Genomic DNA, 13,653 nt, shown 5'->3' on the forward strand with positions numbered 1-13,653 from the left:
AAAAGTTAGAAGTCTTTTTAAAAGATTGGTGATATTAAGACATGTGATCCAACAAAGAGGAACAAAACCATGCTGCAAAAAGGAGAGATTAGTGTTAGTCTCTAGAGCATGACCTTCCATGAGAGCAGGACATCTATTTCAATACAGCAGGGAGAAAGGCAGAGGCTACAGATGCACGTGAAAAAGGAGCTAGAGTGAAAAAAAAGGGGATGGTTCTTTTATGATCGTCTTTATTTTTTTCTGGGACGTATTCTGCTATGTTTTCAGCTGAGAGTGAGAGGGGAGTAAAAGCTATCTGAAAATTGGAGCACAGTGGCAAAACAAGTTTCCTCATTTTGTGGTAGGAAAGAGTGGTAGGATCATCAGGCTCTACAGAGTGCCAGCTTGAGACTCATCAGAAGTGTGAAGTGAGGCACCCATCAATGGTTATTGTGGGGAACAACTCAGACTAGACTAAGTTACTGGAATTAAGACTTATTCTATGCATCTGCTCTCCCACAATATGGCGCTGGGAGAGGAGTAAACAGCTTCTATGCAGCTGCCTCCAGTTCGACCAATAAACTGCAGGAGCTGCTCCTGATTGGAGGAGAGCAGCGTGCTCGGCGTGTGGGTAGCAGAGTTGGGATTGGTGGAAGAGGACTATAAAGGAGGAGAGAGACAACATGCACCAGGAACATCCGGATAACATCTGAGCAGCCCCTGAGAGAGCCGGCTGGTGGTGTGCCGCTCCTCCGCGGAAGTGGGGAAAGTGGCAGGGGGAGCCACCCCTCCACGGAGGTGGAGGGGTCGGCAGCCAACCCGGGAAGGACCAGCAGCAAACCCGGGAAGGGCCGAGCAGACAAAAGAACAGCGCAGGGTCTAGTGTCGTTCCTCCGCGAAGAGGGGGAGCGACAGTTATATGCTTTTCTCCAGCAGCATACAACCTCTCAGGTGAAGGCACAGATCAAGTGTATAGTGTTTATCCATGCTCGAGTATCACCAGGCAGCAAAGGCAGAGTGAGGGAGGGGAAAGAGGTTAGAGTATTTTTAAGAGAATACATTTCTGAAAAATGTGGAATCAAAGCAGGAAATAAGACATATTAACAGATGACAGAGTGATAGTTTAAAAAAATGGAAGTGGTAGGCAAAAGGAATGGACACTTGAATTAGGTTAAGAACATTATTGCTTAATTGCCTGTAAGCAAACTGGTTTAACAGGACATCCCCAAAATTGCCCTGTTATTAGGGAGAGCAAGTGTTTATGGGGGGTGAGAAGTTGAGATGCAGTAGGGGAAAAGATTTCAGGGAACTAAGAGCCAAACTGATGAATGGATAAAAACGTTGACTCCATTAAGGATACTTGGTGGAAATGTGGTACAGTGGAAGATGGTGGCCTGTTGGTGCCATCAACCATGAATGCTGAGGGGGTGATAGGAACTATAATCATTTTATATAATATTTACATGGGAGAAAGTGTTCCAACAAAAGCATTGGGGGTTTATGAACTGGGCACCACTGTGATAACCAGGAGAGCCCTATTCCTTTTGCAAACCCTGAGCTTTAATGTATATAGAAGAGTAAGAGATTTCATATGGCAATGACAGAAGTACAGGTGTGCTAAGGGGAGAATCAGATCTTAAGTCAGAATGTCTAAGAAGTATTAAATGATGAAGCTGAGGCTTTGAACAGTTGAATTTTTAATTTTAAATGTCATAGCGGAAAACTTTAGGAAGGGGATGAAGAGTGCAAGATTGAAATGAGAAAAACACAAACTGTGAAGAGAGTGCAGCAAAAGGTGTAAAAACAAGAGGCTGGTATCTTGGCTGGTGATAAAGTCAATGGTATTCTGAAGTAGGTTAAATTTAGCCTAAGTGCCAAATCCAGGTCGTGATCTTGTAGAATGGAAGAGGGAGAATGAGAGGTTTTCTCATCATTTAGCTACTGCTTTGATGGAAAGCCCAGCTTTAGCCATCGCTAAACTGTTGTATGGAATTGAGAGACAGTAGTAATCCAAAGTAGTGGACCAGGTGTCAGGTTGTGACACAGTAGTAGGAGTGAAGCAGTGACTTTAGTAGAATTATGAAATGTGTAATCAATTAATAATTGGTAAATGATCAATAAGCTCTCCAAGATTTATATATTCATTGAATTCAAACTAAGATGATAAAGTAATTCTAAAAGTAAGAATTATGATTTAGCATTATGTTTTTCTTTTCTTATTTTTTTTTTTTGACAGGCAGAGTTAGACAGTGAAAGAGAGAAAGAGAGAAAGGTGATTTAGCATTATGTTTTTTTGATTTGGTTACAAATATTCCTTTTTATTTAAAAAGCAGGAAGAGACAGAGCTCTCCCATCTGCTGGTTCATTCCCCAAATGCTTTCAACAGCCTGAACCACGCTGAAGTGAAGAACTGAGAACTCAGTCTGGCTCTCTAACATGAGTAGCAAGGACTGAACTATTTAAGCCATAACCTATGGCTTCCCAGGATGCACGTTAGCTAGAGGCTGGAATCAGAAGTGGACCCAGGACTTGATACAGGAACAGGTATCCAAACAGTGGTTTAGGTGCTATACTTAACTCCTGCTCCTATTCACAGATTTGGAGCAGGAAGTAGAGGAAACTATTTCCAGCACTTAAAAATGGAGATTTAGAAAGAGCACATTTAAGACTACATATCATCTGTAGTCTTAAAGTGCATGATTTAGTTTACAACAATAAAATGTGGCTAGATGGGTTTTGACAAAGACAAAAATCAAAACCATATTCAACTTGCCAATCAGTTTCATTCTAAAATTTTCCCCATCACAAACATAAAGTTAGTTCTATTTTTCTGTCTTACAAACCAAGGTTCATAATGAAATTGGGCTTATATTTATGGGTAGCTTGTGAAATAAATCAGTGTATTTAGTTCATAGCTCCTTCATAAACATCAATACTCAATTATATATTTGATGTGGCTTTATGGGTAAACATGTACAATTTTTAGTGCATATAGTTATATAATTTTTAGTACTTTTATCAAATATATATTGTTATTTCTGTGGAAGGAATTTCAATTAAAATAAACTAATAATTAAATGGAAATGTTTTTAATAGTAATATTGTTAATAAAACATCATGCATATGTTACATTCTTGCAATGTTTATATATACTAATACCACTTAATTTAAATTTTCATAATGAAATATGTAAAAATATATTAATTATTAAAATATAGATTTCAGTTTACTAAGAGAAACTTAAAATTATAAATCTATGAGTAATAAGTTATTCTTCAATTAAGATATTAAATAATATTTGTCTCACAAGAAATTCAACAACCATGGTTTGGGAGCCAGAACTCATCTGTTGTAATACATTTAACCAATTATTTAGTGATTTAGAATAAATAGGATAATGTAGGTCAAATTTTCTGGACAATGGTATTTCATTTGCAATGCTTGCATGTTCCAGTCCAATGACTAAATGCCTTCAATTCTCTCCAATGTCTTATCTGGTCAATCACATTGCTTTAAAAATAAATCCAATTAAAAGAATATGTGTGATTTTCCCAGGCTAGCTAAAAACAGAAGATTGCATAGTACTTGGAGAAAGCTTCGTCAAAATAGCTGGCAAAATATTATTACCTGGCTGGCAATGTGAAGTGAAACCAGTAATAAATTAATGGTCTTAGATTAGGGAGGGAGAAGATTGAGGAACTGGAAGTTTTCCTGATGTTGAAAAATTAAGTTGGAATTAGATAGAGGAATAATAGGAAATTCTTGTTAGTGGGGGAGTCAAAGAAAGGGAGTTGTAGTAACACTGTGGAATTATGTCTCACAAGGGTAGGAATCCAGGTGACTGACAATCATTGAAGAAAGCTATGAACATAATGTCAAAACCCTGGGCTTGATTTCCTACTCTGCCACTTAGTAACTGAGTAACCTTGAACAGGATAGGTAAGACAGTTCTTTACATAATCATATTTGATTTAACAATATCTAAATTGACTTAGTTCCAATTGAATTTTCACTTTATAAGAAAAAATATCTTAGCTGAATAAAATAACAAGTTAAGGACTGAAATACAAGGGTGATTATTTAGGAAAAGCTTTATGTAATAAATTATCAAATAAAATTGTTATGGGAGTAATTAGACAGAAGTCTTAACTGTGTCCCTGATTATGTTTTTAAACTATGTTTTATAAATCTATGTTGGATAAGTTTAAGAGTGCATTCAATAAGAAAGCTGAATTTCTATCTGAGTTAAAGATTCAGTGTCAGGAAGTGGGAAATGGAAATTGTCTCCAAAATCAATTACACTTTATACCGGAGTCTAGTTGACTGTTCTTAAGTTCCTCTGAAATGTTTGGTTTGTTCCCCACATGGCATGATTATTTAGGAAAGGTAAGAAGAAGGATTTGTCTCTTGTATATATCTTAAAAGTTGAACATTTTCTGGTGTCATTTTCACAAAAGAACTTCAGCATAAACAGAATGAGTATGTGTTGGTATCACTGAGCATAAGATGAACTAATTGGATGTGTTCTTCATAGAAGAAATGCTTGGAAAACCATATGGAATCATAAAAGCTAAATTTCTTTTCCGGATTGACCTTGGTTGTGCCACCTAACCTATAATCCTATCTCTAAAACCAGGATAATAATATCCAGCAAGTTACCCTGATACTCTACCTTTGTCACATTTTAGCATTTTGGATTTGTCTATCATTGTCTTCTACCTCTTGTACTGAAAATAGTCCTACTTGTTGGTCTTCATACCATTAGACCCAATAGCTTTCACACTGCCTACCAATTTCTTTTTATTGTTCCTACATAGAGATATGACTTCATTACTCTATTTCCATGCTCCTATTGGAATCTATGTCTCCCTTTAGATCCATTAACATTTCTTTTAAATAGCCAGGTGCCCTGTAATTAGGTGCATATACATTTATAATAGTTACATCTTCCTGTTGAATTGATCCCTTAATCATTACGCAGTGCCCTTCTTTGTCTCTTAAAGTTTTTGTGTTAAAGTCTATTTAATCTGATATTAGGATGGCTACATCAGCTCATTTTTGGTTTCTGTTGACATGGAATATTTTTTTCCAACCTTTCACTTTCAGTCTGCATGCTTCTTTGTTGGTGAGATGTGTTTCTTGTAGGCAGCAAATAGATGGGTTTTGTTTTTTAATTGGAGAGGTGAGGCCGTTTACATTCAAAGTGACCATTGATAAGTAACAACTTTGCCCTGCCATTTTTCCAAATATATTCCTATTTTTTACTTTCAATTTCCATTGAACTTTTCCTGGAAGATTTCCTTCCTTTACCTTCCTTTGTAGTGATGATCATGTTTCAGTGATTCTGTGTACAGCACATCCTTAAGCATATTCTGTAGGGCCAGACAGGTGGTGACAAATTCTTTCACTTTCTGTTTGTTGTGGAAGGTCTTTATGTCACCTTCATTCATAAATAAGAGCTTTGCAGGGTATAGTATTCTGGGTTGACAGTTTTTTTTCTCTTAAGACTTGGGATAAATCTTATCATTCTCTAAAACCAGGATAATAATATTCAGCAGGTTACCTGATACTCTACCTTTGAAGAGTATCACATTTTAGCACACATAGAAAATTGTAATATTTGTCTTGCCCATTGACAAATGGATGATGTCAGAGGAAACTATTTTTGTCCCTCAAAGGCCCTGAATGTCTTCTTGAGGGGTTCAATATCTCAACACATTTTTAGCAATGGGGCCATATAATCTGTCTTGTCTTAAACTGGAATTGATCTTGTTTGTAATAACAGTAGGATTTACCGGGAAAACCAGGCCCAACCCAATACAACCTTCATAGCAAGTAACTGAAAGCTTGTGCTGCAAGGCCCATGCACTGCTGGAATGGTGGGCTGACAGTGTTCTTCGACAAGAAGCACCAGAGACGAGTGTCAGTGAACATGTCCGTTTATTAATGATCAAGCATAAGCTTTTAAAGGGCAGGCAGAGAGAGCGTAGCTAATTCAGGGCAATACTAATTCTATAGGATGAAGCTGATATTGGCACCACAATGCTTCTCCAATCAGCTTGAAGGTCATATAGCCTGTAGTAGCTTTCATGATGGGCCTGGGCCACACCTGAGGTCATTTTAGCTGATTGGCAATTATAAGTCTCTTCAACAGAAGGTGTGGGTAGGGGAAAAGTGCCTGGGGCTCCTGCTGCCTGCCAGCAGTCAGGTTAACACCCTGCATGGGCAATCTCCCAGCAGGTACTGGATCACCCACAAGTAACATACTTTTGGGGGACAGTATGGAGATACCTCAGAAATTTGAATATAGATCTACCATTTGACTCAAACATCCCACTCCTGGGAATTTACCCAAGGAAAAGGAAATCAGTAAATAAAAGAGTTATCTGCACCCCCATGTTTATTGCAGCTCACTTCACAACAACTAAGACATGGAATCAACCTAAATGCCCATTAACTGAAGACTGGATAAAGAAATCATGGGATATGTACTCTATGGAATACTACACAGAAGTAAAAGAAAATGATATCCAGTCATTTGCAACAAAATGGATGAATCTGGAAAACATCATACTTAGTGAAATAAGCAGGAACCAAAGGTACTAATATCATGTTCTCCCTGATCTGCGAGAATGGATAGAGCACCTAAAACAAAAACTGAAGAAGGAAATTGACACTTTGAAAAGGGATGACCTGAGCTGCCCTTGTCTTGACTGTCAAGGAACAGTTTTTTTTTTTTTTCATTTTTTTTTCTCTTCATGCTATTTGTTGAATTCATTTTAACATAGAGTAATCATATGTGTATAAAGTCAACTGAGGATGGATCTCAGTAAGAAATAAGAGTAGGAATAAGGAAGGGAGGAGGAAGTTTGTAACTGTAAAGCTGTATAGTTCTGCATACATTCCCAAGGACTAACTTCTAAGGGTACAGTTTAAGGCTTGTCATGAAACCCCAAATCCCATTAAGTTGGGTGATAAAAATGACATTTTAAGTGTTAAAGTGATGATATTAAGTGTTAAAGTGAACAAATATATAGGATTGAGTGTTAAAGTGACCATATAAATAGGATAAAGTGTCAAGTAATTATAATAGACAGAATTAAAAAGGATAGAATGTTCAAACATGGGAAGCAGTCCACACAGAATACTCACAGAATGACAATTGCTTTAAATAATACTCTGACCTCAGAATCAGCCCTTAAGGTTTCCTAGTCTGATTGAAAAGCCCATGAGAGCATTTCATGCATGGAAAGCCAAGACACTAGCAAAAAATATTCTACATGAAGGATGTCTGTGAGTGAGATTCCAATGGAAAGAAGCGGCCATCAAAGAAGGATGCACTTTTCTCTAAAGGGAGGAGAGAAGTTCCACTTTGCTTATGGACTTGTCTAACTACTGACAGAGTTTGTGGATTCAAAAGGCTTCCATAGCCTAGGCAGCTCATGTCAAAAGCCTTGGGTGGTCACTGATTTCATACATAAGAGTGTTAATTATTAAATTAAAAACAGGAGTCACTGTGCACTAACTCCACATGCAGGACCTCTGTCCTCAATGAGTTGTATTATAAGAGTTAACAGTGATACTTGTTCTCAGTTTGTGTGTGTGCATGCCAATTGTTGAAATCTTTACTTAGTATAGAGTTGGTCTTCTAGGTACAAAGTTAATTGAAAATGAATCTTAATGGAGAATAGTACTGGGAAGGGGAGAGGGAGGAGGAGAAGAGATAGGAGTATGGATGGGAGGGCGGGTATGGTGGGAAGAATAACTAAATTCCTAAAGTTGTGCATATGAAATCTATATACCTTAAAAATAAATTAAATAATTAAAAAATGCCAAAATTCTCCTATAGCATCTGCAAAAGGATAAAATCTATAATTATTTTCTTCACATGTGGATATCCCTGGGATCAGATCTCTAGGTGTCAAGACACATTTTACTCAATTCCTTTCCACATTACACAGTGACAGATGTTTCTTGTTTGCTATATCAAATCTTCTCAATCTCCATCTATTGCTTCAGTCATGTTCAGGTTACCATGACCAGTTTTGTAAAAACTTGACAAGTTTTACTCAGGTGTATGCCAACAAAGCCTCAGCTTATCCTGAAGCTGTTTGGCTTCCCTTTATCTGGGCTTCTCTATGAACAAGACCTGCAGCTCTGTGCAGAATCTTCTCACCATCATATGTGGGCAGCAAGGAAGTGTGGAACATTCACATGCCTGGAGCCACCTTGACATGACTATGCCAGTGGACACAATTCCTGAGGATAGCTTAAATCAGGTTGGAGAAACTCAATGATAGAAATGTTGGCCAACAGTTTTGAGACATTTTATGAACCTCAATTGCAGATCATGAGGTGTTTTGTACCTGTTACTTATGGCCAACTCATAATTCATATTTATATGCTCAGTATTATTAATTTTCACTCCCTTTTTATCATTACTTACATTTACATTTACATTACATACATACATTTTGAGATTACTTCTCAAATAAATTAATCAATATGTAAGCCTTTACTGAGTATTTTAAGTAATACAAGAAATGTAGTTACTAAAAAGACAGTAGTTCATAGGAGTATTTGAACAAAATAGACACCTTTGTTGGGAATTGAAATCTGGGTTACTAATAGAAATGAAATTCTTTATTACTTTTGTAAGCATTAATCTTTGGCATACAACAGCATAGTTATTAAGACTGTAGTATGTGGTAGATTACAATGAGATATAAGTAGAAGGAATGTTGGGTGACAGAGATGAGAGGGATGGATGGATAGGTAGATATCAGCAAAAGAAATATGAGCTAGAGACAGAGAGTGTAAAATAGACTCCATAAAAATTCAGAGTACAGAGAAATCAATTAACATTTTGATGTCAGTGCATTATAGTTTTAAAAGGACTGCGGCCGGCCGGCGCCGCGGATCACTAGGCTAATCCTCTGCCTGTGGCACCAGCACTCCAGGTTCTAGTCCCGGTTGGGGCGCTGGTTCTGTCCTAGCTGCTCCTCTTCCAGTCCAGCTCTCTGCTGTGGCCCAGGAGGGCAGTGGAGGATGGCCCAAGTGCTTGGGTCCCTGCACCCGCATGGGAGACCAGGAGGAAGCACTTGGCTCCTGGCTTCAGATCGGTGCAGTGTGCTGGCCTGTAGCGGCCATTTGGGGGGTGAACCAACGGAAGGAAGACCTTTCTCTCTGTCTCTCTCTCTAACGCTGCCTGTCAAAAAAAAAAAAAAAAAAAAAAAGACTGCGGCCATACCATAGGCACAGCTGTGGGTGTTCTTCATTGAAGTTGGTGGGGAAATCTTCCCAGTGGGCAGAGTAGTGAGCAAAACCCTTGGCTTGCTTACCTGATGTTGGAGGAGAAATAGCTTGAGGAATGAGCATGTATGGGTTCAAGGCTATTAGAAAAAAGACTTGTCTAGTTGGTTAGGAACTTGGAAGATGGTAGGAAGGACAAAAAGGAATCTGCAGAAGATCCGTATAAGCAGACGTTTGATGGTGGATGCAAACCCTTAAAGATAGCATGAGTCAGATAAAAGACTCAATAATAAATGAAAAGGATGATTTTTCTTATGTCAGCCAACCTCACTTTCTGTCAACCTAAGTCTGGTACAATGGGCCTGTGAATGAGGTGGCTACAGTAGTGGAAGTAGTCTATTTTTATGAACCCAATAGCAGGAGATGCCTCTCTCCAAGGCTGGTCTAAGTACTACAGAAGCTGAATACCTAATCTTTTCATATCAGAGACCAATGATAAATCCTTGTAATTGTACCTTCCTTCATAGGAACTGGTACATTCACTTGGTGGCTTGTTGCTAGCACAACTAACCCTTGTTAGAATCATTATATATGAAGACATGGATCTTACTTTCTTCCCTTCAGTGTTATAACCAGCATAACTTGAAAGCTTATAGAATGCCTCAAATGTCATCATAAACATGGGACCCATTTGACCTATTATATATCCTAGCACTAGGAACCAACTAACCTAATAAAATAGCAGAAAGGTTAAGTAAAAACTCAATTAATGTTTCAGTTTAATGATATTATCATTTAAGGTAGAAGTACTACTTTCAGAACAGCATATATTGGCTGGCGCCATGGCTCACTTGGCTAGTCCTCCACCTGTGGCACTAGCATCCCGGGTTCTAGTCCCGGTTGGGGTGCCGGGTACTAGTCCCAGTTGCTCCTCTTCCAGTCTAGCTCTCTGCTGTGGCCCAGGAGGGCAGTGGAGGATGGCCCAAGTGCTTGGGTCCCTGCACCCGCATGGGAGACCAGGAGGAAGCACCTGGCTCCTGCCTTTGGACCAGCACAGCGCTGGCCGTGGCGGCCATTTGGGGGGTGAACCAACGGAAGGAAGACCTTTCTCTCTGTCTCTCTCTCACTGTCTATAACTCTCTCTCTGTCTCCCTCTCTCTCACTGTCCAACTCTGCCTGTCAAAAAAATAAAATAATAAAATAATAAAAAAACAGCATATATGCATTGAACCGATGGCCAAAGATGATGTCAAGTCCTAAATAGGTAGACTACAGGGATCTGAGAACCAAACAGTTTATGTAAAATTGAGCATTCTTATTACTTATCTGTAAAGTTTATGCTTAACTTCTACTGGACTCAAGGTTTTATTTTCCTGAGGGGCTTACCTCTAAATTTTTTAATGAATATTTAAAGCTAGGATTACCCTATAGTCACTCAGAATATTTTATGCCACTGGAACAACAAAAATAAGGAAGTGATTCAAATACTGGTATGAGTAATTGATCATAATTACCACTAGGAGAAATATTTCCTGCTATACAGAGGAGATCCATTGGAATATGTTTGACAATGAGGCAATTCACTTGGAAATGTTTTGTTAGTTCTGTACCACTGAAAACGATCAACCATGACTTGATAAGGGAATGAGTTCAGAGTCCTCAGAAATGAAGATATAGGCCATCTCACTAGGCAAGAAATCTAGACCACTAGTGAGTTAACTTAGTCTAGACCAAGATAAAGGTGCATGCCAATTGGTTTCTTATTGAAGTCTCACTTTCTGGCTTGCAGAAGATAGCTTTCTCATTGTGTGTTCACATTTTGTTCAGGTGTGAATGTGGAGAAAGAGAAGGAGACAGAAATTTCTTGTAAGAACATTAATTCTATCATATTAGGGTCATAGCCGTATTACCTCAACCTTAATTACTTTCATGAAGACTTCATTTCCAATATAGTTACATTGAGGGTTATGATTTTAGCATATGAGTTTTGGACGACACTTATTCAACCCATATTAGATAGGGTGGAACTGAGAGAATGAATTTAAATTATGTGCCTCAGATCCTGCTATAGCAACAGGATTGAAACCATTTCCACTAGCCAATTTTAGTAACTGGTTACCACTTTGAAGGGAACTTTATAATGGATTGGACCAATGGAAAGCATGGTGGCTTGAATAGCATAGGAGTTGGATGGTATTGGATATCTCTTATGCACAACTTCAAATCCACTTGGATTAGTTATGATACCCCTTTCATAAACTTTCAGTAATGAACCTTCAGGCTCAAGCAACTGTTGCCTGTATCAGTAGCCAACTTAATAACACCGCCACGTATTGGCTTACCTTTTCTGTTTCATTTTTTCCTGTTCATCACTTCTGCTTTCTGAGATCACTTTCTAAACAACTATCCTGACTCCAGAATTTATCTTGAACTGTTTTGAGAGGAATGCTTGATAAGACATCCATTTTTTCCTAAAATAATCACAGCAGTTAGCAAAGGGACTGATGTGTGAAATGGGATGAATAAATATCTATGCAGCCAAACACTGGCCTCTGGAAATGTCATACTCTTTTACTGTCTAGATCTTTGTTCAAAGATTTCCTTCTATCCCAGTTGCTCCCATCAGGTTGATAATCTATAAAATTCCTGCTCATTTTTTAACTCACTGGTAATTTACAGGGTTAACTGTCAGTGGGTGATCTGTAGAACACAATGTAAATAGGTCTCTTAAAATTAGATTTCTGGAAATACTGGAAGAATGCATTTCCCAATCACTATTGCATATAGCTAGGACAATCCTGAAGAATTCTAGCCAGAGGAATGTGGGCAGAGGGGATATAAACTTAATACAACTTATAGCCATAAAATAATATTCTAATAATAATCCCTTCTCCAATTATGTCTATTTCGTTGGAAGTGTAGAACTTATAGCAAAACTATAAGCTAGAAGCAGCTGATTCCTGGTTCATCAGTTGCAAGCGAGTTTTTATCACCTAGCCACACTAGTCTTTACTTGAGTGAAAAGCTTTATTTGTGTTATTCCACTGAGAGGTCAGGAGTTATTCCTACTTCAGTATAGCCTAACATGTCACAAAAAATATATTCCAGAGAGAGAAAGGGAATTCCTCTATGTTCTTAGAGTAGACTCTGGACTCTGGATAGAATCTATATTAATTTAATAAATATTTAATTCTAATTGTCTAATTTCAATTCCGAATATTTCCTTGTAACCATTTTTGATTTGTCATCACATTGATAGGGAAATGAGAAATATTCTATATAGTTTAATCATGGTATGAGTAGGTATTTAGCTTAGTGGTTAAGATACAAACATCCCATCCTGAATCTAACTCCTGATTTGAGCTCCGGGTGAAGGTAGACCCTGAGAGGGAGAGGTAATAACTCAAGTAATTGGAGTCCTGCCACCCATGTAGGAGACCTGGATTTTGTTTCTGGCTCTTGCTCTGGCACCAACCCTCCTCTAGCTGTTATGGGCAGTGGACATATGGAGAATAAGCCAGTGGATGGGAGAACTCTCTCCATTGACATATCTGTCTCTGTGTCTCCTTGCCACATAAGTTTAAAAAAAAAAAAAAGGCTGTCCTGACAGATGATGAAAGACTTTTCACTGAGAAGTTTAGTTGACCTAAAATTTAAAGACCAGTTGTCCATACTGTTCAACGTACTAGTGAAGTAACTCAGTCCATGAAAGTTAAAGAACTTGGTCAAAAACCTATTAGCGGGGCCGGCACCATGGCTCACTTGGTTAATCCTCTGCCTGCGGCGTCGGCATCCCAAATGGGCACCGGGTTCTAGTCCCGGTTGCTCTTCTTCCAGTCCAGCTCTCTGCTGTGGCCCTGGAAGGCAGTGGAGGATGAGTCAAGTGCTTGGGCACCTGTACCCACATGGGAGGCCAGGAGGAAGCACCTGGCTTCGGATTGGTGCAACACCAGCCATAGCGGCCATTTGGGGGGTGAACCAATGGAAGGAAGACCTTTCTCTCTGTCTCTCTCTAACTCTATCTGTAAAAAAAAAAAAAAAAAAAAAAAAAGACCCTGTTAGCAACAGAACTTGGAGTAAAATTGAATCTTCCATGTCCTATACAAGTACTTTATTCATCAAAACTTAAAGAGAGAATGAGCAATCCACAAAGCACATAAGTACCAGATATCAGTTAAACTTCTAAAAATTTACTAAGTGTGTGGTTTTAAGTTAATTTCTTAACATGCTCAACAAATCAAGGAGATTTTCTCATGTATAAAAGTGGGATATAATATCTTCATAGATTTTCATGTGATGTCAATATGTGTTATCAACATTGTATTTCTTACACTTCCAGTTAGGTTTTTTTTTTTTTTTTTTTCTTGACAGGCAGAGTGGACAGTGAGAGAGAGAGACAGAGAGAAAGGTCTTCCTTTGCTG

General features: G+C 38.4%; 1 protein-coding gene across 3 annotated transcripts in view; it reads left to right on the forward strand.

The window, feature by feature from the left end:
* The window catches only part of COLEC10 (collectin subfamily member 10), a 231,954-nt gene that overhangs the window by 101,943 nt on the left and 116,358 nt on the right, over nucleotides 1-13,653 (forward strand). The gene's annotated exons all lie outside the window — the stretch shown is intronic.

This window comes from Oryctolagus cuniculus, chromosome 6, assembly GCF_964237555.1.
Source record: "Oryctolagus cuniculus chromosome 6, mOryCun1.1, whole genome shotgun sequence".
NCBI classification, from domain to species: Eukaryota; Metazoa; Chordata; class Mammalia; order Lagomorpha; family Leporidae; genus Oryctolagus; species Oryctolagus cuniculus.